Here is a 27,645-nt window from a genome sequence, read left to right as displayed (position 1 = left end):
CTCAGTTTTGAAACGAGAATGACGACATCATTTTAAAGCAAGCGAGTTCTCATTCAGATTTAATTAGAAAAGATAATTGCTAATTATTGCTTACATGAATAATAGACATCCTAGTTTCTAACATCCATGGCTTTAAGTAGGAGAGAGATAACTGCATAACTGGGCACCTTTTCTGAATCTAATTTAGATGCTTTTTTTTTGGAAACAGGGAGGAAAGAATGAGGAGCAACATCGTCGTGAGGAAACATGTCCTTCAGTCCACCGTGTTTGTGCTAGCCATAAGGTGCCCGTGTCAACCCGCTTCATAAGCACTTGGTTCATGCCATGCTATGCCACGGTGTTTCAAGTGCCCAACTAAATACTTCTTACATGTTGTGGGATTACACCCACAACCCCCAAACCCCCCCCCCCCCCCCCCCACCCCTCGCACTCGCTTCAAATCAGGCAGTGCATTCTGTGTTTCAACCACTCCCTGGATGAACAATATCTTCCTTAATCCTCTTTGTAACTCCTCCCCCTTACCTTTACCTTTGCCGTCTGGTCAACGGCAGCTCTGCTCAGAGGAAGAGCTTCTCACCATCTCCCCTGTCATTAAGCTCATAAGTTCTCGGAGCAGAATTAGGACATTCGGACCATCAGGCCCACTCCGCCATTCAACCATGGCTGACCTATCTCTCCTTCGCAACCCCCATTCTCCTGCCTTCTCCCCATAACCCCCCGAAGAGACCCCTCGGCCTCCCCAGAAGGCTGCCGAGGCCAAGTCAAAGTTTGTAAGGCAGAGATAGATAGATTCTTGATTAGTGCGAGCGTCAGGGGAAGAGTAACACGGACTGAAATAAAACACGATACCCTGTTCACCCATGCTCTGCAACGTATTAGATGCAAGAGCTCTGGAGATGAGCTTGGATATTACTCCAAGGAGCAATTACCTGATCACTTCAATCTGTAAACTCTCTGCAGTTTTCTAATTGATTTCACAGTTACATTTTGACCTCTCAATCACATTTTCTGCTGCCATTTATGGTGATCACATCATCTCATTTAAACATAATCTCACTTGGAACAGGGTGGCACATTTAGAACATGAAACTCGGAACCTTTTGGAACAGCACGGTGGCACAGTAGCAGAGTTGCTGCCTTACAGCGCCAGACAACCCAGGTTGAACCCTGACTGCGGATGCTGTCTGTATGGAGCTTGTACGTTTTCCCCGTGACCGCGTGGGTTTTCTCCGGGTGCTCCGGTTTCCTTCCACATTCCAAAGACGTGCAGGTTTGTAAGTCGATTGCCTTCGGTAAAATTGTTAAACTGCCCCTAGTGTGTAGGATGGTGCTAGTGTACGAGGCGATCGCTGGTCGAGGGGAACTCGGCGGGTCACAGGGCTTGTTTCCACGTCGTATCTCTAACATCTAAAGAATGGTACGGGAGACACAAGAGGTTGCAGACGGTGGAATCTGGAGCAACAAACAGTGGGCTGGTGGAACTTCACAGGTCAAACAGCACTTGTGGGTTAACATTCTTGGTTGAAGCCCTGCATCAGGATGATACAGTGCAAGTAAAGGTTCGAAGATAAGACACAAAAATGCTGGAGTAACTCAGCAGGACAGGCAGCATCTCTGGAGAGAAGGAATGGGTGACGTTTCAGTCGAGACCTTTCTTCAGTCCTACGGCTCATCTGTCTCAACCAATCTAAACTAATTCCATTTGCTTGAACTTGGCCTATATATCTCAATACCTACCTGTTCAAGTGCCTGTCTCAATGCCTCCTGGACACCACAACCATTTCCTTGGCACCTCGACTCTCTCTGTGAAAACCTACCTTGAAAATCTCCTTTAAAAAAAACCCCACTGCCGCATTGAATTGAATTGAATTGAACTGAAGCATTTATTGTCATTCAAAATAAATCGGAACAAAATGTCGTTGCCACGACAGTCAATAGACAATAGGTGCAGGAGGAGGCCATTCAACCCTTCGAGCCAGCACCGCCATTCAATGTGATCATGGCTCTGAATGCATTCAAGAGAGAGCTAGATAGAGCTCTTAAGGATAGCGGAGTCAGGGGGTATGGGGAGAAGGCAGGAACGGGGTACTGATTGAGAATGATCAGCCATGATCACATTGAATGGCGGTGCTGGCTCGAAGGGCCGAATGGCCTCCTCCTGCACCTATTGTCTATTGTCTATTGACCAGTGAACCCCGCACAGTAGCACTATCCTACACACTAGACACAATTTACAATCTTTACCAAAGCCAACTAACCTACAAACATGTATGTTTATGGAGTGTGGGAGGAAACCGGTGCACCCCGGGGAAAACCTACGTCGTCACGGGGAGAACGTACAAACTACGTACAGACAGCACCCGTAGTCAGGATCAAAACGGGGTCTCTGGCTCTTTAAGGCAGCAACTCTACCGCTGCGCCACCGTGCCACACTGGAGTACTGGAGAAACTCAGCGGGTCAAGCAGCATCTCTGGAGAAAAAGGATGGGTGACATTTCGGGTCGGGACCTTACTTCAGACTCCTGTCTTATCCTGTTATCCTTCTTAAACAAAGGAACAACATTGATTATTCTCCAGTCTTCTGGGACATTGGCTGCAACTAAGGAGTTTACAAAGATCTCTGTCAAGGCCCCAACAATCTCCCTCATTTGAAGAAGAGTCCCAAGCCAACATGTTACCTTTTCATTTATTCACAAAATGCTGGAGTAACTCAGCGGGTCAGGCAGCATCTCGGGAGAGAAGGAATGGGTGACATTTCGGGTCGAGACCCTTCTTCACCTTTTCATGTTCTCCAGAGATGCTGTCTGACCTGCTGAGTCAATCCAGCACTTTGTATCTTTTTGTTTTGTAAACCAGCATCTGCAGTTCCTTGTGTCTACAATCTCCTCATTTGCCTCTTAGAAACATGGAAAATAGGTGCAGGAGGAGGCCAATTGGCCCTTCGAGCCAGCACCGCCATTCATGGTGATCATGGCTGATCATCCACAATCAGTAACCCGTGCCTGCCTTCTCCCCATATCCCTTGATTCCGCTAGCCCCGAGACCTCTATCTATCTCTCTTTTATATTCATCCAGTGAATTGGCCTCCACTGCCCTCTGTGGCAGAGAATTCCACAAATTCACAACTCTCTGGGTGAAAACGTTTTTTTTTCTCATCTCAGTTTTAAATGGCCTCCCCTTTATTCTTGGACTGTGTGGCCCCTGGTTCTGGACTCTCCCAACATTGGGAACATTTTTCCTGCACCTAGTTTGTCCAGTCCTTTTATAAGCTTATAAGAAGATAACTGCAGATGCTGGTACAAATCGAAGGTATTTATTCACAAAATGCTGGAGTAACTCAGCAGGTCAGGCAGCATCTCGGGAGAGAAGGAATGGGTGACGTTTCGGGTCGAGGCCCTTCTTCAGACTGAAGAAGGGTCTCGACCCGAAACGTCACCCATTCCCTCTCTCCCGAGATGCTGCCTGACCTGCTGAGTTACTCCAGCATTTTGTGAATAAATACCTTTTATAAGCTTGTCCAGTCCTCCTTCAGTAGTCTGGGACTTATCCATCTTAATGTTCCTCAATGCACTCAACAACCCTCCCCCTCCTTCCCAGCAGCATGCCGTAGAATATTCACCCAGCCTCCCTGGATCACATCACCATCCACAACCTTCTCCTTGGTGATGAATGCTGCAAAGTACGTATTAAGCATCCCACCTGGTCTCGCTAGCTCCACATTAATTCCCACCTTTATCCATGAGTGGAACAATTATTTCCCTAATTACAGGCGAACGCACACAAACATTATATATATATATACACCGATCAGCCAGAACATTATGACCACCTGCCTAATATGCTGTTGGTCCTCCGTGTGCAGCCAAAACAGTGCTGACCCGCCGAGGCATGGACTCTAGAAGACCCCTGAAGGTGTCCTGTGATATCTGGCACCAAAGCATTAGCAGCAGATCCTTCAAGTCCTGTAAGTCGCGAGGTGGAGCAGCCGTGGATCGGACTTGTCGATCCAGCACATCCCACAGATGCTCAATCGGATTGAGATCTGGAGAATTCATCATGTTCCTCAAACCATTCCCGAACATTGTGTGTAGTGTGGCAGGGCGCATTATCTTGCTGAAAGAGGCCACTGCCATCAGGGAATACCATTGCCATGAAGGGGTGCAACGATGTTTAGGTAGGTGACACGTGTCAAATTGACGTCCACATGAATGGCCGGACCCAGGGTTTCCCAGCAGAACGTTGCCCAGAGCATCACACTCCCTCCACCGGCTTGTCGTCTTCCCACAGTCGGTTCGGACCAGACGGGATAGCCTTCGTTGCCCTCGCTCATCGATGAGCCTTGGGCGCCCAACACCCTGTCTGTCGCCGGTTTGTGGTTTGTCCCTCCTCGGACCACTGTTGGTAGGTACTCACCACTGCTGACCGGGAGCACCCCACAAGCCTTGCCGTTTCAGAGATCCTCTGCCCCAGTCATCTGGCCATAACAATTTGGCCCTTGTCAAAGTCGCTCAGGTCTTTACTCCTGCCCATTTCTCCTGCATCCAACACGTCAACTTCAAGGACTGACTGTTCACTTGCTGCCTAATATATCCCACCCCTTGACAGGTGCCATTGTAACAAGATAACCAATGTTATTCACTTCACCTGTCAGTCATCATAATGTTTTGGCTCATTGATATATATATATATATATATATATATATATATATATATATATATATATATACAGGTACAGATGTACAGGTTTGTAGGTTGATTGGCTTGGTATAAGCGTAAATTATCCCGAGTGTGTGTAAGGATAGTGTTAGTGTGCGGGGATCGCTGGTCGGTGCGGACCCGGTGGGCCGAAGGGCCATTTTCTGCGCTGGATCTAAACTAAACCAAACCTGGGAGTGGATCTCGCGGTTCATCTATGGTTTCCGGTTAGGTTCTGGGAACCATGTTACAGAAAATATATTGTCAAGCTTGAAAGGGTTCAGAGAAGATTTACGAGGATGTTGCCAGGACTAGAGAGTGTGAGCTATAGGGAGAGATTGAGTAGGCTAGGTCTCTATTCCTTGGAGCGCAGGGGAGATCTTATAGAGGTGTATAAAATCATGAGAGGATTAGATCGGGTAGATGTACCGAATCTCTTACCCAGAGTAGGGGAATCGAGGACCAGAGGACATAGGTTCACGGTGAAGAGGAAAAGATTTAATAGGAATCTGAGGGGTAACTTTTTCACACAAAGGGTGGTGGGTGTATGGAACAAGCTGCCAGGGGAGGTAGTTGAGACAGGGACTATCCCAACGTTTAAGAAACAGTTAGGTACATGGATAGGACAAGTTTGGAGGGATATGGACCAAACGCAGGCAGGTGGGACTAGTGTAGCTGGGACATGTTGGCCAGTGTGGGCAAGTTGGGCAGAAGGGCCTGTTTCCACACTGTATCACTCTATGATTCTTTGACTCTCCGTGACTCGCATTGTCTTCTTTGACATGAACTCCTCTTCACACTTGCTAATCGAAGTGTGTGACAGCTGTGGTATACTCATGTAGATTGGCCACTGTGCCCTTGAATGTGGATCGGTCCACTGACTCAAATTAGTCACAAAGAACCTCACCCGTTTCCTCAGACCCCCGCTGTGCGACTTTCTGTACCGGATCCTCCCACTCATAGTAGCTGCTTATAAACATGGAGCAGTTGCACAGACTGAGGGCCATCATTTCCAAAATGGCGCAGTAGGTGGCTTTGTCGATTGTTTAGCAGTGATGGCGGGTGCTTGGGCCTCTGCTTGGTCAGGAAATGTGCTGATAGTATTTCACTAGCACACTAGGTGAGGTGGGGGGGGGGTTGGAGGGGGGGAAGATTTAATGGAAACCTGAGGGGTAACCTTAATAACGCAAAGGGTGATGGGTGTACGGAACGAGCTGCCAGAGGAGGTGGATGAGGCAGGGGCTAGAAACATTTAGACAGGTACATAGGGGTACAGATTTAGAGGGCTAAGGGCCAAATGCTGGCATGTAGGACTGGTGTAGATGGGGCATGTTGGTCAGCGTGGGCAAGTTGGGTCGAAGGGCCTGTTCTAATGCTGTATGACTCTATGACACTCTTGAGGTAGGCCTGGATGCGGTCATAGCTATGAGGATCAAGGCCTTAGGGTAATTTGGGTGAAGGCTATTGATGTTGGTGTATAGTACATCCAATGCAAGCTTAGCATCAGCATGGGGTGGGAGATAAACTACTATCAGGATGGCCAAAGTGAATCCCATGGTAGATTGTAGAGACAGCATTTCACCGCTAGATATCCCAGATCTGGGGAGCAGTAGCTTGTCAGGGCCTGCCATGACCAACAATCGCAGAGAGCCGATAAACTTTTGACGGCACTGGGCCTGCACTCGCTGGAGGTTAGAAGGATGAGGGAGGACCTCATTGAAACTTGCCGAATATTGAAAGGCCTGGATAGTGTGGATGTAGAGAGGATGTTTCCACTGGTGGGAGAGTCTAGGACCAGAGGGCACAGCCTTAGAATTAAAGGACCTTCCTTTTGGAAGGAGATGAGGAGGATTTTTTTTAGCCAGAGGGTGGTGAATCTGTGGAATTCATTGCCACAGAAGGTTGTGGAGGCCAAGTCAGTGGATATTTTGAAGGCAGAGATAGATAGATTCCTGATTAGTGCGGGTGTCTGGGTTTATGGGGAGAAGGCAGGGGAATGGGGTGAGGAGGGAGAGATAGATCAGCCATGAGTCGACCTGATGGGCCAAACGGCCTCATTCTGTTCCTATCACTTGTGTACTTATGGAAGCAGAATTTCCCGCCCCGTACTTTGCCCAGCGACAAGCGCAGAAACACGGAACTGCGGATGCTGGTTTATACAAAATCACACAATGTGCTGGAGTAACTCAGCGGGCCAGGCAGCATCTCCGGAGAGGAGGTTGTGTTTCGGTTCAGGACTGATTAGCTCAAAGCATACTACAGTATCTAATTGCAGCTGTGACATTCTCCCTGATCAGCAATGCTATTCCTCCACCTCTTTTGCATCCTATCCTTGTTTGTTCATCATCTTAATTTACATCTGGATTAATCATTAGGAAAGTACGTTTACTCAGGATTGTTTGCATAGAAATGTGGCTGGTTATTCGTCCCATTACCTTTCCAGCACCACTCCATTGCACATTCACTACACGTTGTTGGAAAGCTGGTAAAGAATGCCTCATTTATGCCTCAAGAGAACATGATCTGTTTGTACAGTGTAGTCAGGTTAAGTAAAGGTTATTGAGCTGATTTATGCCTACCATATTTTTCAACAGAGTCCTTCTAGGAGAGGCACAAAAACAAGTCATGTAAACTACAATCAACAGGAGCCTGCAATGATGTCTATCTTTTATCAGCTTGAAGTCGGGTTGCCAACTGTCCCGTATTAGCCGGGACATCCCTTATATTAGGCTAAATTGGTTTGTCCCGTACGGGACACCCTTGTCCCGTGTTAGGCCCAGGGGGCGTTGTAGGCCCGGACAGTGTAGGCCCGGGGGCCGCTGTAGGCCCGGACAGTGTAGGCTAACAGAGTGTGTTCGGGGAGAGGGGCCTAGTGTGTTCGCCGGACGGAGGTTGCTTAGCAACCCGCCTCCCGGCCGGGGCAACCACCATTGGTAGCGCGGGAGCACGTGGCCGCTGGCTGGGTGAGGTCACGTGGGGCGTGGGCGATGGCGTCACCTTTTGTTCCTTATTTGGGAGTGAGAAAGTTGGCAACACTAGCTTGAAGGTAGAAGTAAAACGCTGGAGTAACTCAGCGGGTCAGGCAGCATCTCTGGAGAGAAGGAATGGGTGACGGTTCGGGTTGAGTCCTTCTTCAGACTGATATCAGGGGAGTTGGCGGTACAGAGTTAAAATGTAGTCGGAGACAGTAGGAATGGTAGGAGAACTGGGAAGGGGGAGGGGATGGAGAGAGAGGGAAAGCAAGGGCTACTTGAAGTTAGAGAAGTTAATGTTCATACTGCTGGGTTGTAAGTTGCCCAAGGGAAATATGAGATGCTGTTCCTCCAATTTGCGCTAGGCCTCACTCTGACAATGGAGAAGGCCCAGGACAGAAAGGTCAATGTGGGAATGGGAGGGGATTTAGTGTTGAGCAACCGGGTCAACACATCTTGACTTCACAGCTTGATTTGGGAACAGCTCCATCCAAGACCGCAAGAAATTGTGGACGCAGCCCCGACCATCACACAAACCAACCTCCCTTCCAGTGACTCCATCTACACCTCACACTGCCTCGGCAAGGTCAGCAGCGTAATCAAGGGCGAGTCGCACCCTGGCCACTCCCTCTTCTCCCCTCTCCCATCAGGCAAAAGGTATAGAAGTGTTCCAGATTCAGGGGCAGTTTCTTCCCAGCTGTTATCAGGCAACTGAACCCTCCTACCACAAGCAGAGAGCAGTGCTGAACTACTAGCTACCTCCCTGGTGACCCTAGAACTACCCTTGATTGGACTTTACTGGCTTTACCTTGCACTAAATGTTAGTCCCTCATCATGTATCTGTACACTGTGGACGGATCCATTGTAACCATGTATTGTCTTTCTGCTGACTGGTTAGCACGCAGCAAAAGCTTTTCCCTGTACCTCGGTACACGTGACAATAAACTAAACTAACCTAAAGTAATTTCCCAGCCAAACCCAAGTGATCTCAGCCCTTTGCTTGTTACTGTTGGCCTCAGCTTCAATGGTTGAGAGATGTTGACCTCATCATTCATTCCAGAATTCCAGAGATTGTTCGTTCTCCCCGTGACTGTCTGGGTTTTATCCGGGTGATCCCACATTCCAAAAACGTACAGGTTTGTAGGTTAATTGGCTTCAGTAAAATTGTAAGTTGTCCCTTGAGTGTAGGATAGTGGTAGTCATCACCGGTCGGCACAGACTCGGTGGGCTGAAGGGCCTGTTTCAACGCTGCATCTCTAAAGTCTAAAGTTTAACAGAACATTAAGGGCGGCACAGTGGCACAACTGTAGAGTTGCTGCCTTGCAGCGCCAGAAACCCGGGTTCAACACTGACTATGGGTGCTTTCCGTACGGAGTTTGTACGTTCTCCCTGTGACTTTGTGGGTTTTCTCCGGGCTCTGGTTTCCTCCCACATCCCAAAGACGTGCAGGTTTGTAGGCTATTTGGCTTCAGTAAATTGTCCCTGGTGTGTAGGATAGAACTAGTGTAGGGGTGATCATTGGTCGGCGTGGACTTGGTGGGCCGAAGGGCCTGTTTCCGTGCTGTGTCTCTCATCTAAACTAAAATAGAACAGTACAGAGTGGGAGCAGGTCTGATCCAACACTAAGCATTCTTGCAGAAGCGAATCCAGCCTCACTCCAAGCTTCTTCAGAATGACCCAGTAGCCCCATTCTGATCAATTTCAGCACACAGACACGCACACAGGGTGTCAGGGGCGATGGGGAGAAGGCAGGAGAATGGGGTTAGGAGGGAGAGATGGATCAGTCATGACTGAATGGCGGAGTAGACCTGATGGGCCGAATGGCCTAATTTTGCTCCTATCACTTACGAACTTACGAAGACACCTGCAAAGACTGGGCTCCTTCTTTAAGTGCAAACGCAAAGCAAGAGCTTCATTGCCAGCAATGAGGCCTGCCTTAGCTCTGTCTTGCCTATAGCCCTGATATCCTTCCTGATGCAGACGTACAGAAACAGTATGCATGAACGATAATCCAGGTAAAGGCTCAGTCGCATGTGGTTAGGAGCATCTGTGCACCTGGCAGTAGTCTGGAGAAGGGTCTCGACCCGAAACGTCACCAATTCCTTTCCTCCAGACACGCTGCCTGACCCGCTGAGTTTCTCCAGCAGTTTGTGTCTCTCTTCAGTAGAGGATGGCCCCACCATGGCTCAGCGTAGCTCCGTGAAGTCGTATCACAGAAGTTGAAGGGTTGAATCCGAGTTATCTTAACATCTTAAGATGGCATCTTAATTCTAAGCAAATGACCGACAAGCTGGGTCAAGCTTGGGGAAAGCGGTGGCAGTACAAGGGCTCGATGGCAAGAGCTCACTTGGCCAGTGGACAAATTGCTCACATTTTGCCAAAGCAGGCTGTGGAGGCCGCCAATGGATATTTTGAAGGCAGAGATAGATAGATTCTTGATTAGTGTGGGTGTCAGGGGTTACGGGGAGAAGGCAGGAGAATGGGGTTAGGAGGGGAGAGATAGATCAGCCACGATTGGATGGCAGAGTAGACTTGATGGGCCGAATGGCCCAACTCTGCTGCTATCACATGGCCTTATGATCTTGTTTACCTTATGCCGAGAAAACAACTGTCCAGTTGAGTTGAGTTTGGTTTATTGTCAGGCGTACCGTGGTACAGAGAAACGCTTTTGTTGAGTGCTCTCCAGACCGCGGAAAGGCAATTCATGATCACAATCGAGCCGTTCACATTGTGAAGAAAGAAGGCGCCTGCTTCTTAGAAATATGGTGCGCAATGCAAGTGTTTGTGTCAGTTATCATTTGGCCCACGTGCACGCAATACAGGGTCTTCTTAAATTCATTGTGTGGAAGGCAGCCCAGGGTAATTGGGGTGGGGAAAGTTCACCTCTCTCCTCTGCCTCAGAATGTGTCTGGGAATGACGTTTGAAGGCGGCGATGTTGCAGTGACGGCCATTGTCCAAGAGGCTCGGTGTTGGCAGGGGGACCCTATGGCACCACCTCTTACACTACCATCGACTTGCGCGCTGATTGTGTATTTTTGCACGAATGTCTTATCTCTTCGCGCAGTCGTTTTCTTTCACTTTCAGTTTATTGCCACGTGCGCCATGAAACTCTTTCCTTTTGTTTCGTTTTCGCTAAGTTGTGTGTAGGTTTTACGTAGAATTTATATATAGTTAACGCTTTTGTGTTATCGTCTCAGTTTACGGGGAGTGTTGTACTTCGTGGTCCGGTATCTGTTGTACCTTTGTTATGACTCTGGACGGACCACAAGTACACGTGTTTAAAAGGTTAGAAAGCTGGAGCTTAAATCCAGGCTGATTATCCCACGGCCACCTGGAACCAGAGTGACCGCCAAATCACCTCATTCTCTTATATACATGTTACTACACGGGCAAACAAAGTAGTCCTTGCGATACAACAAAGTAGTCCTTGCAATATCTCAACGGGGAGAAGGCGGGAGAATGGGCTCGTGAGGGGAAAGTAGATCAGGCATGATCGAATGGTGGAGCAGACTTGATGGGCCGAATGGGCTAAATCCGTTCCTATGCCTTATGGTCGTATGGTCTTCTTGCGCCTGTGACGCAGCTACGAGCAAGGACACCAGGGCTTGCCCCATCTCTCCGCCCCGTCTCTCCGCCCCTCAATCCCCCCCCCACGATCTCAAGATATCGTCAACATATTCAGCCACGTGACTGCTTCTGAAGTGCAATCATAAGGATAGTGGAGTCAGGGGGTATGGGGAGAAGGCAGGAACGGGGTACTGATTGAGAATGATCAGCCATGATCACATTGAATGGCGGTGCTGGCTCGAAGGGCAGAATGGCCTCCTCCTGCACCTATTGTCTATTGTCTATTGTCTACAACATAGGAAATGCATGGGGGCGGCACAGTGGCGCAGCGGTAGAGTTGCTGCCTTACAGCGCCAGACACCCGGGTTCAATCCGGATTACGAGTGCTGTCTGTACAGAGTTTGTACATTCCCACTGTGACCGTGTGGGTTTTCTCCAGGTGCTCCGGTTTCCTCCCACACTCCAAAGACGTACAGATTTGTTGGTTAAATTGCTTTAATAAAAATTGTGAAATTATCCCGAATGTGTGTAGGTTAGAGTTATGTTCAGTTTAATTTATTGTCACGTGCACTAAGGTACAGTGAAAAGCTGACAGACAATATATGGTTACAATCGAGCCATTTACAGTCACAGGAACATAATAAGGAAATAACGTTTAGTGCTAGGAAACGCCAGTAGAGTCCGATCAAAGATAGTCCGAGGGTCACCAATGAGGTAGATAGTAGTTCAGGACTTCTCTCTGGTTGTGATAGGATGGTTCAGTTGCCTGATGACAGCTGGGAAGAAACTGTCCCTGAATCTGGAGGTGTACGTTTTCACACTTCTATACCTTTTGCCTGATGGGAGAGGGGAGAAGAGGGAGTGGCCAGGGTGCGACTCGTCCTTGATTATGCTGCTGGCCTTGCCGAGGCAGCGTGAGGTGTAAATGGAGTCAATGGTAGGGAGGTCGGTTTGTGTGATGGTCTGGGCTGCGTCCGCAATTCGCTGCAATTTCTTTCGTTCTTGGGTGGAGCTGTTCCCAAACCAGGCCTCGGACCAAATACTCAGCCTGGAACTAGAACAGATGAGGCGGTGCACCGTGACTCCGAGCATGCCGATCGGACACGGCCTTCACCCAGCAGAGCAGCGGTGGAGGACACCGACAACATCTGGCCAGCCCGACCACTGCACCTCTGGCCCAACGTCACGCCTTTATGGTCAAGTTAAGACTCTACATTTTTCACAACTTTGGACTTGGATCATACAAAATGGCGCCAGAAACGAGCCGCCTTTTGTGTATTGCCATGATCGCATTGAATGGCGGTGCTGGCTCGAAGGGCTGAATGGCCTACTCCTGCACCTATTGTCTATAGTCTATTGTCTATTGTCTCGGTGCAGTCTGCTATTCCAAAATTATTGCACTGCGCGGTATGCAATAATGGAATTTCACTGGATCTAGGTACATGTGACAATAAATAGTGCTGGCGCAATAAGCGGTGCTGGCTCGAAGGGCCGAATGGCCTCCTCCTGCACCTGTTTTCTAAGTTAATAAAGTACCAGTGAAATCCCATTGAACCATGTTCATCGTACTTGCGTCTCACAGTACCTGTGTGCAGAACAATACTCAACTTGACGAGCCTTAGAAGGCTTAGGACGTTTGGTAATGTCCCCAACAACTCTCACCAACTTCTACAGATGCGCTGTAGAAAGCATTTTATCAGAATGCATCACTGCTTGGTTTGGGAACAGCGCCATCCAAGACCGCAAGAGATTGCAGCGAATTGTGGACGCAGCCCAGACCATCACACAAACCAACCTCACTTCCATTGACTTCATTTACGCCTCACGCTGCCTCGGCAAGGCCAGCAGCATAATCAAGGACGAGTCGCACCCTGGGCCACTCCCTCCTCCCCTCTCCCTTCGGACAAAAGGTATAGAAGTGTGAAAACGCACACCTCCAGATTCAGGGACAGTTTCTTCCCAGCTGATATCAGGCAACTGAACCATCCTACCACAACCAGAGAGCAGTGCTGAACTACTATCTACCTCATAGGTGACCCTCAGTCTATCTTTGATCGGACCTTGCTGGCTTTACCTTGCACTAAACGCTATTCCCTTATCATGTATCTGTACACTGTAAACGGCTCGATTGTAAGCTTGTATTGTCTTTCCGATGACTGGTTGGCACGCAACAAAAGCTTTTCACTGTACCTCGGTGCACATGACAATAAACTAGACTGAACTGATGAGCTTGCCTAATACTGAGGTCTTGATAGTTTATCTGTAGCTGGGAAGTGCTGCCCAGCGGTAGGTTATAACAGGCTTGAATTCGCTTGCTGTTTTCGGCTACAGAGTAATGGGCCACAGACCATGTTGCATTATTTATGTAACTAGCAAACTTCAGAATTCAAAATTACAAACATAATGGCAATGGAAGGAGATTCATCATCGGTAATATCAATTGAAGATAGTAAAAATAATGTATTCAGAAAGAACCTCATTATATATAAATGCTCAGTGTGCTTCACGTAATGACTTTCATTCTGAAGTAGTTTGTTCACCATGCAACGATTAATAAAGCGACCATTCAACACTTCAACCCTCCCACCGAACTGCGCACTTAACACCTGAGGTGCAATTTTTAACCATCAGCAGGAAACTTACAAACATTGCAGATGGGCACAAAAAGCCGGAGTAACTCAGCGGGACAGGCAGCATCTCTGGAGGGAAGGAATGGGGTTGAGACCCTTCCTCAGACTCAAAACCTTGCTCTCATTCTAGGCTGGACACTCTGCTCTGTGGTCTTTACTCTTTGCAAAGCAGTCATTGACCGGTACAACAACTTCGAAGGTATTTATTCACAAAATGCTGGAGTAACTCAGCAGGTCAGGCAGCATCTCAGGAGAGAAGGAATGGGTGACGTTTCAGGTCGAGACCCTTCTTTAGACTGATGTCAGGGGGGCGGGACAAAGGAAGGATATAGGGGGAGACAGGAAGTTAGAGGGAGAACTGGGAAGGGGAGGGAGGGTGGGGGAAGAGAGGGACAGAGGAACTATCTAAAGTTGGAGAAGTCAATGTTCATACCGCTGGGCTGCAAGCTGCCCAAGCGAAATATGAGGTTCAGTTCCTCCAATTTCCGGTGGGCCTCACTATGGCACTGGAGGAGGCCCATGACAGAAAGGTCAGACTGGGAGTGGGAGTTGAAGTGCTCAGCCACTGGGAGATCAGGTTGGTTAAGGCGGACTGAGCGAAGGGTACAACAACCTCAGTCATTAACACATTCGCTGAAGAGTGCACGCATACTACCAGTCAGGCATAGCTGACCCAGGACTTGCACTTAAAGCTGGAGTAACTCAGCGGGTCAGGCAACATTTCCGGAGAAAAGGAGTGGGTGACGTTTCAGGTCGGGACCCTTCTTCAGACTTCTCTAGAGAGAAGGAATGGGTGATGTTTCAGGTCTGAAGAATGGTCTCTACCCGAAAAGTCACCCATTCCTTCTCTCCATAGATGCTGGCTGACCCGTTGAGTTACTCCAGCTTTTTGTGTCTATCCTTGGTTAAAACCAGCATCTGCAGTTCCTTCCTACACAGGACTTGCATTTAATATCCTTTTATACATCTTCTCTAGCCCAAAACTATCCAACCCCCTTTTTATTTCTCAAACCATTTCCCCCAAAAACCGTTACCTATTACTTGGATCAAAACTCCATTTAAAGCTTGGCCTCAACTTAACATTTTTTTTAAATGTGACTGAAATTGCCTTTGTGAACTCGGAGGTCTAGAGTGGAGCTCTCCATGGTACTGCACGGTTGTTATTGGGTCCAGGTCGGTTGTTCTGCTTTGTTCATAGGTTCATAGGTGACAGGAGTAGAATTAGGCCATTCGGCCCATCAAGTTGACTCTGCCATTCAATCGTGGCTGATCTAGATATGAGTTATATAGAGCTCTTAATGATAGCGGAGTCAGGGGATATGGGGAGAGGGCAGGAACGGGGTACTGATTGTGGATGATCAGCCATGATCACATTGAATGGCGGTGCTGGCTACTCCTGCACCTATTGTCTATTGTCTACCTTACCCCATTCTCCTGCCTTCTCCCCACAAACCCTGACACCCGTACGAATCAAGAATCTGTCAATCTATCCCTGATTGGGATATCTATCTCTGCCTTAAAAATATCCATTGACTTGGCTTCCTCAGCTGTCTATGGCAATGAATTCCACAGATTCACCATAGACATAGAAACATAGAAAATAGGTGCAGGAGTAGGCCATTCGGCCCTTCGAGCCTGCACCACCATTCAATATGATCATGGCTGATCATCCAACTCAGTATCCTGTACCTGCCTTCTCTCCATACCCCCTGATCCCTTTAGCCACAAGGGCCACATCTAACTCCCTCTTAAATATAGCCAATGAACTGGCCTCAACTACCTTCTGTGGCAGAGAATTCCACAGATTCACCACTCTCTGTGTGAAAAAAACCCTTCTGATCTCGGTCCTAAAAGGCTTCCCCCTTATCCTTAAACTGTGACCCCTTGTTTTGGACTTCCCCAACATCGGGAACAATCTTCCTGCATCTAGCCTGTCCAACCCCTTAAGAATTTTGTACGTTTCTATAAGATCCCCCCTCAATCTTCTAAATTCCAGCGAGTACAAGTCGAGTCTATCCAGTCTTTCTTCATGTGAAAGTCCCGCCATCCCAGGAATCAATCTGGTGCACCATCCTCTGACTAAAGAAGTTCCTCCTCACCTCTCTTCACAAAGAAACTTTCTTTAATTCTGAGGCTATGGCCTCTGGTCCTGGGCTCCCCCACTGGTGGAAACATCCTGTCCACATCCACTCCATCCAGCCCAAGTTGGTGGGCAAGTTGGTCTGAAGGGTCTGTTTCCACGTTGTGTGCCTCTATCTTCTGGGCACCAAGTGGAGGGCTGGGTTGTGAAGTCCTTCTTACCTCGGGCAGTTTCTCAGCATGGCTCGCTTCCACTGCGGTCCCCTGGGTTCTGAGATGGGGCACGGCGGATAGCAGTGTGGCGACCACAGGCTCTTCCAGGGATGGGTCAGCGGGTGGACATTTTGTGAGGTGGTCCACTCCTCCCTTGTCTTCCCCCGTGTGCTCGCACTGCATGGTCTGCTGCTTCGAATCGACATTTCACAGGGATGGAGCCATTCATGACGACGAGGCGGAGTGCAGGAAAGAGATCGGGAACCTCGTGCCATCGAGTCAGGGCAACAGCCTAGGCCTTAAGATCGGCAAGGATGGAAGAGCTGGTGGTTGACCCAAGAACACAACTTGTCCTCATCAACAAAGTTCCGGTACAAATGTTCAACCGTTTCAAGTTCCCAAGCTTCAACATCACCGGCCGATCTCACCTGGTCCATTCACACTGACTCGGCGAACAAGAAAGCCCATCAGTGTCTTTACTTCCTTGGGTGTCCGAGAAGATTTGGCATGTCCATGAAGGTTCTCAAACTGTGGCAGATGCGCTGTCGAGAATTTCCTGACGGGTTGCATCTCAGCTTGGTGTGGCCGCTACCCAGCCCTCGACCATCACAGTCCGTCACTGGCTCATCCTGTCCATCCAGTCCATCCATACCCAGCCCTCAACCATCACAGTCCGTCACTGGCTCATCCAGTCCATCCATACCCAGCCCTCGACCATCACAGTCCGTCACAAGCTCATCCTGTCCATCCAGTCCATCCATACCCATCCTTCGACCATCACAGTCCGTCACAAGCTCATCCTGTCCATCCAGTCCATCCATACCCATCCCTCGACCATCACAGTCCGTCACTGGCTCATCCTGTCCATCCTGTCCATCCATACCCAGCCCTCGACCATCACAGTCCATCACTGGCTCATCCAGTCCATCCATACCCAGCCCTCGACCATCACAGTCCGTCACAGGCTCATCACTACCTTACATCCAGTCCATCCATACCCAGCCCTCGACCATCACAGTCCGTCACAGGCTCATCACTACCTTACATCCAGTCCATCTTCTTGCATCAGGAAAATGGGAAGTGTCTTCAAGGGTGCCTGTCACCTTGGCCATTACTATTTTCTTTAGACTTTTAGAGATGCAGCGTGGAAACAGGGCCTTCAGCCCACTGAGTCCATGTCGACCAGTGATTGCCCCATATACGCTCGCACTATCCTACACACTAGGGACAGTTTTACAATTTACTGAAGCCAATTAACCCACAAACTTGTATGTCTTTGGAGTGTGGGTGGCAACTGGAGCAAAGCCACCCACCTGGTCACAGGGAGAATGTATAAACTCCCTGCAGGCAGCACCCGTAGTCAGGATTGAACCTGGGTCTTTGGCGCTGTGAGGCAGCAACTCTACCGTTGCACCACTGTGCCGCCGTGATACTATCTGTGAGAAGATGCAGGAGCTTGATAGCTTGGACATTCAGAGCGAAGAAGGGCCTCTTTCCCACTCTATCAGACTCCTGAACAATCCCCCCCCCCATTCTCTTCCCAGAGATGCTGCCACTCCTGCTCATAACTCCACATCATTAGGTTACTCCATTATTGCCCCTATTACTGTGCCTATTATTATAATGTATATTTTGTACTGACAGTCATCGGGTCAGAGACTGATATAGCGTAGGAACAGGCCCTTTCCGCCCAACTTGCCCACACCAACCAACGTGTCCCTTCTACACTAGTCCCACCTGCCCATACTTGGCCTATAACCCTCTAATCCTATCCCTTCCATGTACCAATCCAAATGCCTCTGAAATGGCATGATAGTACCTGCCTCAATTATCTCCTGTGGCAACTCATTCAATATACCTGTGAAAAAGTTACCCCTCTGGTTCCCATTAAACCTTCCCCCCCCCCCCTCTTCTATAAGATCCCCCCTCAATCTTCTAAATTCCAGCGAGTACAAGCCGAGTCTATCCAGTCTTTCTTCATATGAAAGTCCTGCCATCCCAGGAATCAATCTGGTAAACCTTCTCTGTGCTCCCTCTATGGCAAGAATGGCTTTCCTCAGATTAGGAGACCAAAACTGTACGCAATACTCCAGGTGTGGTCTCACCAATGCCCTGTACAACTGCAGCAGAACCTCTCTGCTCCTATACTCAAATCCCCTCGCTATGAATGCCAACATACCATTGGCTTTCTTCACTGCCTGCTGCACCTGCATGCCTACTTTCAATGACTGGTGCACCACGACACCCAGGTCTCGTTGCATCTCCCCTTTTCCTAATCGGCCACCATTCAGGTAATAATCTGAAGTCAAGTTGGATGTTGTGGTCCACGAGGGTTGTATCCATCCGCAAACTGGATTAAAATGAACTCTATATTCCTACCTCCCCAACCACCGCGTCTGCTGTGAGGATTTTGTGTGGCAGGGTGCCGTTCTCGCCTCGGGAAGTGTCCCCTGCAATGCCCACCGTTGGCGCACAACCACCTTGGCTTATCGGAGCAGGAAGGAACTGCAGATGCTGGGTTTACGCCGAAGAAAGACTCAAAATGCTGGAGTAACTCAGCGGGTTGTGCAGCATCTCTGGAGAGAAGGGAATGATCAGTCTGAAGAAGGGTCTCGACCTGAAACGTCACCCATTCCTTCTCCCTCCAGAGATGCTGCCTGACCCGCTGAGTTAGTTACTGTCTTCTTGTCTTATCCGAGGTCCATTCAGCTCTCAGCCCGGGAGCACCCGGCCGATGGCCTCATTCATACCCGCTCTACGTGCAAGCACCAATGCAAGTGTGTAGGAAGGAACTGCAGATCTGGTCCACGCCGAAGATGGACACAAAATGCTGGAGTAACTCAGCGGGTCGGGCAGCGTCAATGGGTGGAATGAATGAATATGGGAGGGTCTGAAGAAGGGTCTCGACCCCAAGCGTCACCCCGAGCATCTCTGGGGAGAGGGAATGGGCGAACGTTTCGGGTCGAGACCCTTCTTCGGGTTGCAAGTGGGCTAGGCGGCGCAGAATTGATGCCTTTCTGATCCAAGTCGCCCATTGGCATGGCCGGCACTCCCTGGAGAGAGGTGGGAGCATGCAATAACCTATCTACAAGCACAAAGGCACTCAAGCGGGCAAGGAAGATGCCGGGTGGCGCAGCGGTAGAGTTGCTACCTTGCAACGCCAGGGACCCGGGTTCGATCCCGACTGCTGGATCTGTCTGTACGGGATTTGTACGGTTTCCCCGCACGTTTCTCCGATGATCTTCGGTTTCCTCCCAGACGTACAGCGTTGAAAGTTAATTTGGTAGAAATATAATTTGTCCCTAGTGCATGTAGGATAGTGTTAGTGAGCCTAATTGCGCGCTGTTTCTCTTTAAACTAGAACTAAGGTTTGGATGCTGACAAAAATGCTGGGGTATCTCAGCGGGTCGGTCGGGCAGCACATCTGGAGAGAACGTTTCGGGACAAGACCCTTCTTCAGACTGAGTCAGTCAGTCAATGCTAATTGATTTAAAAATAAAAATAAAAAGCCTATCATATCATCACACCCTCTTTGCTTGTGAAGACCAAAGATGGCAATGTTTTTTTTCAATATACAGCCGCTTTTATACACAGTGGGGAAGATTGTAGGAAGCGCGCAGCAGAAACCAGGTTGAGAATGATTCATGTTGTAATCAATGCAACTACTTAACGAGGCGGGCAACCTGCAACATCGCTCGCCCCAGGATCTCCCCCTGATCATTAAATACACACGGGCTGCAAATAAACGCACCCATTTTCGCGTGGGAGTTGGGAATATCCCTGTTTCCAAGTAAAAGAATCGACTCATCTGAGTGTCGGGTAGAAAGCGAGCCTTTCTGTGCGTCCGAAGGAACTGCAGGTGCTGGTTTACCCCGAGGGCAGGCACAACAAATGCTGGAAGTAACACAGCGGGTCAGACCACATCTCTGGAGAGAAGGAATGGCTGGCGTTACCTATCCCTTCTCTCCAGGGACGCTGCCCGACCCGCTGAGTCGCCCCGGCTTTCTGTGTCTATCTTCGGCGTCAAGCAGCGCCTGCGGTCCATTCCATCCCCCCCAACACAACTCTCTCGCACCGACCCACCAACTTTCAATCCCACACCATCCAGAAGACGGCGCGCAAATAAAAAATCAGGTTAAAACCCCGCGGCGGAATCAAACGCGTCCTTTCCGCACACACAACTTCACTTTCAGCACCAGCAGTGTTTAGTATATTGGGATCAGGGCCGGCAGCGGGGACCGAACCCACCAACCGCGCCAGCATCGGGCTTTAGTCACATCTCATCCGTGCAAAGACAAGACAAAGGTAGATGCGGCGAGCAAGTTGTTCTCCCACCTCTCCTCTCCCCCCCCCCCCCCCCCAACACCCTCCGCACCCCCCCCATCCTCTCCTCCCCACCCCTCTCTCTCCATCCTCTCCTCCCCACCCCCCTCTCTCTCCATCCTCTCCTCCCCACCCCCTCTCTCTCCCCTATTTTCCTCCCCCTCTTCCTCTTTCCTCATCTCTCTCCCCACCTCCTCTTTCCCCCTCCTCTCCCCTCCTCTCTCAGTTCCCCCATCGTCCCCTCCCCTCTCTCTCCCCATCTCCTCTCCTCTTGCCCCCTCCTCCTTCCCCCCCCCCCCCATCGTCCCCCTCCCCACTCTCTCCTCTTTCCCCCTCCTCTCCCCCCCCTCTCTGTTCCCCCTTCGTCCCCTCTCCCCCTCACCCCCCCCCCCCCACATACACACACTCTGGGGTATAGTCCGGCTCATATTATTATTTCCTCTTCCTCTTTCCTCATCTCTCCCCCTCTCTCTCCCCTCTCCGTTCCTCCATCGTCCCCCCTCTCCCCTCTCCTCTCTCCCCCCCTCTCCTCTCCCCCTCTCTCTCCCCCCCCCCCCCCCCCCCCACACACACACACACATACTCTCTGGGGTACAGTCGGGCTGATATTCTCAGCGTTCCTCTTACCTGTACACTAACCACAAGCCATCGGCAGCTAAGTTGTACAGGGCGGGCGCATGGAGGCACCTGTCCGGCTGCACTGACCAGTCGCCCGGCGAGCAACTCCCCGAAGGCTGTGCTGTTTCCGTGGTCAGCGGCACTCTCGGGCAGAAAAAAACAACCACCACAACAACAACAACAACAAAATAATCAAAAAATAATCGCTGGAGGTGTTTTAAAGGAATCACTTGTGGATCCGGCGCCGCACGCTGCCGGCCACTGGGTCAGTACCTCCAGTTGAAGGTGGCTGTCAGTGACAGGGAAGCCGAGGCATGAAGGACAGAGCTGGCCCGATCACCACAGCCACTTCTGTCCATGTACCATACAAGGCGGCGTGTGGATGTGTTGTTGAGCGGCGCCGGGCAAGCTAACGTGCGTCCCTTCCCAGCGACTGCCTCGCACGGTCTCTCCCCTCCCTCCTTCTCTCTCTCCCTCCCCTCCCCTCCCTCCCTCCCTCCCTCCCTCCCTCCCTCCCTCCCTCTCTCTTCTCCCTCCCTCTCTCTCTCTCTTCTCCCTCCCTCCCTCTCCACCCTCCCTCCATCCCTCCCTCCATCCCTCCCTCTCTCTCTCTTCTCCCTCCCTCCCTCTCCACCCTCCCTCCATCCCTCCCTCTCCACCCTCCCTCCCCTCTCCATCCCTCCCTCCCTCCTTCCCCCTCTCCTCCCTCCCTCCCTCCCTCTCTCCCTCCCTCCTCACCGGAGCGGAGACTGGTTGTGAACCGAATACTAATCATCTGCACAACACTTCAACGTTGCTCGCTCCACTTTTTCCCCTTCTGGGCTTGTTTCCGCTACAATTTCAATTTATCCTTTCTACACTGTAATATATATATTTTCCATTTGCCCTGAAAATCTTTCTCTCCAATTAATTTTAGTCGCTTTTTATTTCCGTCCTTTCGCTTCGCGTTCTCTTTGATTATTTGAGTAACGAGGCGTTCTGGGTTTTCAAACAAACCGTTCCACATTTTTGCTTGCATTCGCCCCGTTACAGGAAGGACGTGGGGGCTTTGGATAAGGTGCAGAGGAGGTTTACCGGAATGTTGCCTGGATTAGGGGGGTATTAGCTGGAGGGAGAGGTTGGACGGACTTGGATTGCTTTCTCTGGAACGCTGGAGGTTGCAGGGAAATCTGATAAAACTATATATATATATATATATATATATATACACACGAGAGGAATAAATTGGGTAGATGCACCGAATCTCTTGCCCAGAGTAGGGGAATCGAGGACCAGAGGACATACTGTAGGTTCAAGGTGAAGGGGGAAAGATTTAATAGGAATCTGAGGGGTAACCTTTTCACACAGAGGGTGGTGGGTGTATGGAACGAGCTGCCAGAGGAGGTAGTTGAGGCTGGGACAATCCCAACGTTTAAGAAACAGGTACATGGATAGGACAGATTTGGAGGGGTATGGACCAAATGCAGGCAGGTGGGACTAGTGTAGCTGGAACATGTTGGTCGGTGTGGGCAAGTTGGGCTGAAGGGCCTGTTTCCACACTGTATCACTATATGACTCCATGACCATGTAACATTATGAGAGGCATAGAGAAGTCAGAATCTTTTTATCCCAGGATGTAAAAATCAAATAGTAGAGGGCGTGGGTTTAGGGGAGGGGGGCAAAGTTTAAAGGAGGTGTGCGGGCCAAGTTTAGTTTTCCACAGAGGGTGGTGGGTGGCCGGAACATGGGTGGTGGTCGGGGCAGGTACAATAGTGTGATTTAGGAGACTTTTGGTTGGGCACATGGATCTGCAGGAAATGGAGGGATCGTGGTGGTGGCAATCCCTTGAGGTCGAGGATGATGGTCTACGTTCCCATGTCAGAGCGAAGACGCCTGTGCATGTGTTTGTTTAACGTGTACTTGATGTTGCGCTCCTTCACAAATCAATCAACTAATTCCAATGGCAAGGGAACCAAGATGATCGGAGCTGATAGATCTGTTGCAACCTTCATCCGCCTTCACAGCCGTTGAGCTCAAGATAACTTTGTCCGCCTGGTCTGCCCTTGATGTCTTGTAGGTTGGATCGTTCTTGGTCTGGGCCATCATCCTCGACCTCACCGCCAGTTCTTCCGACACGGCATTGCTCTCGGAATCATGGGGGCACGCAAGCCTCCTCACCACGACAAGGTGAACGATCTGAAGAGGAATGGAGGGATATGGATTATGTGCAGGCAGATAAGAGTTGGTCTTGGCATCATGTGTAGGAAGGAACTGCTGATGCTGGTTTACACCAAAGTTAGGCACAAAATGCTGGAGTAACTCAGTGGGGCAAGCAGCATCTCTGAATAGAAGGAATGGGTGACATTTCGGGACATTTCGGGATGGCGAGACCCTTCTTCAGACCAAAAGGATCTCAACCCGAAACGTCACCCATTCCTTCTACCCAGAGATGTTGCCTGTCCCGCTGAGTTACTCCAGCATTTTGTGTCTATCTTTGGTCTTGGCATCATGTTCCGTATGAACACTGTGGGCCAAAGAGCCTGTTCTTGTGCTGTACGGTGCCTTGGTCTATGAACCGAGATGTTACCTGTCCATTTCCTCCGCAGATGCTGCCTGGCCTGCTGAGTTCCTCCAGATTCCAGCATCTGTGGTTCCCTGTGTCTCCAGATTAGTCGCCTGTTTTGCCTTCAGAACAACAGAGCAGATGTTGGCTCCTCAACCCTCTTCCTTCTCTTGGCGATGAATTTCTCAAACCTGGGCTATTGTGTTGCTGGAGTTCATTTAACTCCCTCAATGGGACCCTAAACTTGTCATTGGTACCATTTTACCTCAGTTCGAATTAGCCTCCATTTCCTCCCACTTTTCCAGGATTCGAATGCCCATGTAACATTTCCCAGCGCTTAAGATAGACACAAAACGCTGGAGTAACTCAGTGGGACAGGCAGCATCTCTGGATAGAAGGAATGGGTGACGTTTCGGGTCGAGACCCTTCTTCAAACATCTATCCCGAGATGCTGCCTGTCCCGCTGAGTTGCATCAGTAATTTGTGTCTATCTCCAGTGTAAACCAGCATCTGCCAGTTCCTTCCTATACATTTCCCAGTGCTTACCGACTTTAGATTTCCAAGTGCTATGGGTTTTAAATTCAGTATTTTTTTACATTCATTTCCATTCATTATGGAAGAGAGATTTCAAAGTTTAATGTTTAAGTGATTTCTTAAAGCCTGAAGCCAGGAGAGGCTTGGGAAAACAAAAGTATAACCTTGTAGCCAGAGAACCCCTTCCTTGGCTTTGGCCCATATAATTATAACCGGGACTTCTGAAAGACTCTAAATGATGGGGGGGAAATGGTGGGAGAGTCTAGGACGAGAGGTCGGAGCCTCAGAATTAAAGGACGTTCCTTTAGGAAGGAGATGAGGAGGAATTTCTTGAGTCAGAGGGTGGTGAATCTGTGGAATTCTTTGCCACAGAAGGATGTGGAGGCCAAGTCAATGGATATATTTAAGAGGGAGATAGATAGATGCGTGATTAGTACGAGTGTCGGGGGTTATGGGGAGAAGGCAGGAGAATGGGGTTAGGAGGGAGAAATAGATCAGCCATGATTGAATGGCAGAGTAGACTTGATGGGCCGAATGGTCAAATCAATTATGACCTTACGGCATCGCAACAGCTGTCAAATGTCTTGGTGGCTCCAACAGCCACGATCATATTGAATGGCGGTGTTGGCTCGAAGGGTGGAATGGCCTGCTCCTGCACCTATTTTTCTATGTTTTTATGCTGCCTGGCCCGCCGTGTTCCTCCAGCATTTTGTGTTTTGGTCAAGATTCCAGCCTCTGCAGTTCCCTGTGCCTCCACTTGAACTGGTTGTTTGGCCAGATGCAGGTAAACCCTTGCGAGCCCAGAACGGGGAAGCATCGCACCCACAGGCATTGAGAGTCCAACCTGGACCCCAGTATGAGGTTCAAGACCAAGACCAGGTTCCCACCATGGCCCCATACTGGGCTTCTTCAGGTCACCTGATGGACCTAGAGTCAGAGAGTGATATGATACAGTGTGGAAACAGGTCCTTCGGCCCAACTTGCCCACGCCGGCCAACATGTCCCAGCAGCACTAGTCCCACCTGCCTGCTCCTGGTCCATATCCCACCAAACTTGTCCCAACCACTTGGCCTGGCTCTACTCCTATCTGCCAACACGATTGGTGGGCAAAAGCCACGTGACTGACAACCGACCAATCGCCCCCTCTTTGGAGATCTAGTCATGTGACTCGAATGGAGTACCAGACTTGATTGTGGAAGATCAGCCATGATCACATTGAATGGCGGTGCTGGCTCGAAGGGCCGAATGGCCTACTCCTGCACATGTTGCCTATTGCCTATTGTCTATTGAAGGGTGATTGAGTCCAACACCCAACAAGGTACCGATGTATCGCTTGAGTTTGTCTGGGCCATTGAGAGATGTCACGACTACTGTTTGGCTCTGGGACAACTCTGGGCAAGCAAACGGCGAGGCTGAATCCAAGGGCTTTGCAAATAAGCCCCCACACCTGCTCTTCATAAGGAGAAAGCAAGGGAGACACAGAGTGATTAACCAGTACAGGTTAGATAGTTACAACATCCAAGTGTCTATGCAAGAAGGAACTGCAGATGCTGGTTTACACCAAAAATGCTGGAGTAACTCAGCGGGCCAGGCGGCATCTCAGGAGGCCCTTCTTCAGTCTATGCTGATCATCAGTCGCATATTCACACCAGTTCTATGTTATCTCACTTTCTCATCCACTCCCCACACACTAATTCCATAGGCTTAGCTGTAAAATAAATGTCATGGCATAATTGTAAAGAATGAGTGTCATCCCCCCCCCCCCCCCATTCACCCTACCCCTACCCCTTTCCCCTCCCCCCCCTCCCCTTCCCCCCCTCCCCTTCCCCCCTCCCCCCAAAGTCACAGCAAGTATTTATACTCCAATCAATGTCACTATAAAGATTACCCGGTCTTTCTTGTGTTACTGTTCACGGGAGCTTGATACAAACAATTTGGCTGTGCTGTTTCCAACTCAGCAGTCACATCATAGTAGTAGTATTCCCTTTGCTACGCAACTGTTTGGTAACGTCTTATGACGGATGTCTTTTTGAAAAGACTTAATGAAAGTCATTTTCAACTCCCCCATAAGACCATAAGACATCGGAGCAGAATTAGGCCCTTTGGCCCATTGAGTCTGCACTTCCATTCAATCATAACAGATTCATTCTCCTACCTTCTCCCTGTAACCTTTGACGCTCTTTCTAATCCACTTTAAAAATACTCAATGACTTGGCCTCTGTGGCAATGATTCACCACAGATTCTCCATTCTCTGGCTAAAGAGATTCCTCCTCATCTCTTTTCTAAAGGTACGTCCTTTCAATTTTCATTTTCAGGCTGTATCCTCTGGTCCTAGACTTTCCCACTACTGGAAACATCCTCTCCACATCCACTCTATCTGGGCCTTTCATTACTTGGTAGGGTTTTAATGAGATCCCCCATCATCCTTCTAAACTAGTGCTAGTCTGAAGAAGGGTCTCGACCCGAAACGTGAGCCTGAAGAAGGGTCCCGACCCGAAACATCACCCATTCCTTCTCTCCCGAGATGCTGCCTGACCTGCTGAGTTACTCCAGCATTTTGTGAATAAATACCTTCGATTTGTACCAGCATCTGCAGTTATCTTCTTATAGTGCTAGTTACTGGCTAGTTGGACAAGGTATTGCTTAATTACTGCATGTATGGTTTTAGTTTAGTTTAGAGATACAGTGTGGAAACAGGCCCTTTGGCCCACTGAGTCTGCACCGACCAGCGATCCCCGCACATTAACACTATTCTACACACTACTAGGGACAATTTTTTAATATTTTAATGTACCAAGCCAATTAACCTACAAACCTGCACGTCTTTTGAGTGTGGGAGGAAACCGAAGATCTCGGAGAAAACCCACGCAGGTCACGGGGAGAACGTACAAACCCCGTACAGACAGAACCCGCGGGCAGGATTGAACTCGGATCCCTGGCGCTGTAAGGCAGTAGCTCTACTGCTGCGCCACCCGTTTATTGAACAATGTATTCTGCTTCAGGTAACTAGGTAACCTTTCACCTGGGCCATACCTTCAAGGTAACAAGGCCCATTTGTCTGAAATAATTGTTCAAAAAAAGATGATGAGGAGATTATTTTTTTGTGACCAGTTGCTATGATCTTGAATGCACTGTTTTATCGAAGTTGAAAATCAATACTGAAGCAGTATTCAAAAGGGAATTGAATGCACATCTCAGCAAACAAAATCTTAGGCTGTGGAGGAAGAGCATACGTGGCCAATAAACTTATTCATTCATTCATTCATTCATTCATTCAAGAGCAAAGGAATGGTAATGACTGGACAGCAGTTTTACGCTGTTGGCACAGATGGGCAGAAGGACTTCTTTCCCTATCAATGAATCACTCTAACTAGTGGTCTGCAAAGTCATTTGGATGGTAATGTTATCAATAAGGAATTGATTTGGTTCACCTGCACCTCCTCCAACCTCATCTATTGCATCCACTGCTC

At 49.4% G+C, this 27,645-nt stretch overlaps 1 protein-coding gene across 1 annotated transcript in view; it reads right to left on the bottom strand.

The window, feature by feature from the left end:
- The window catches only part of syndig1l (synapse differentiation inducing 1-like), a 128,695-nt gene extending 107,119 nt beyond the window's left edge, over positions 1 to 21,576 (bottom strand). Inside the window, exon 1 of the mRNA XM_078406884.1 lies at positions 21,108 to 21,576. The gene's annotated coding sequence lies outside the window, so the exon portion shown is untranslated. The remainder of the gene's footprint in view (positions 1 to 21,107) is intronic.
- Positions 21,577 to 27,645: the final 6,069 nt, after the last annotated feature.

Source organism: Rhinoraja longicauda, chromosome 10 (assembly GCF_053455715.1).
Source record: "Rhinoraja longicauda isolate Sanriku21f chromosome 10, sRhiLon1.1, whole genome shotgun sequence".
Taxonomy (NCBI): Eukaryota; Metazoa; Chordata; class Chondrichthyes; order Rajiformes; family Arhynchobatidae; genus Rhinoraja; species Rhinoraja longicauda.
Note: the sequence above shows the minus strand (reverse complement) of the source record. Positions and strands in the feature narration are given on the sequence as shown.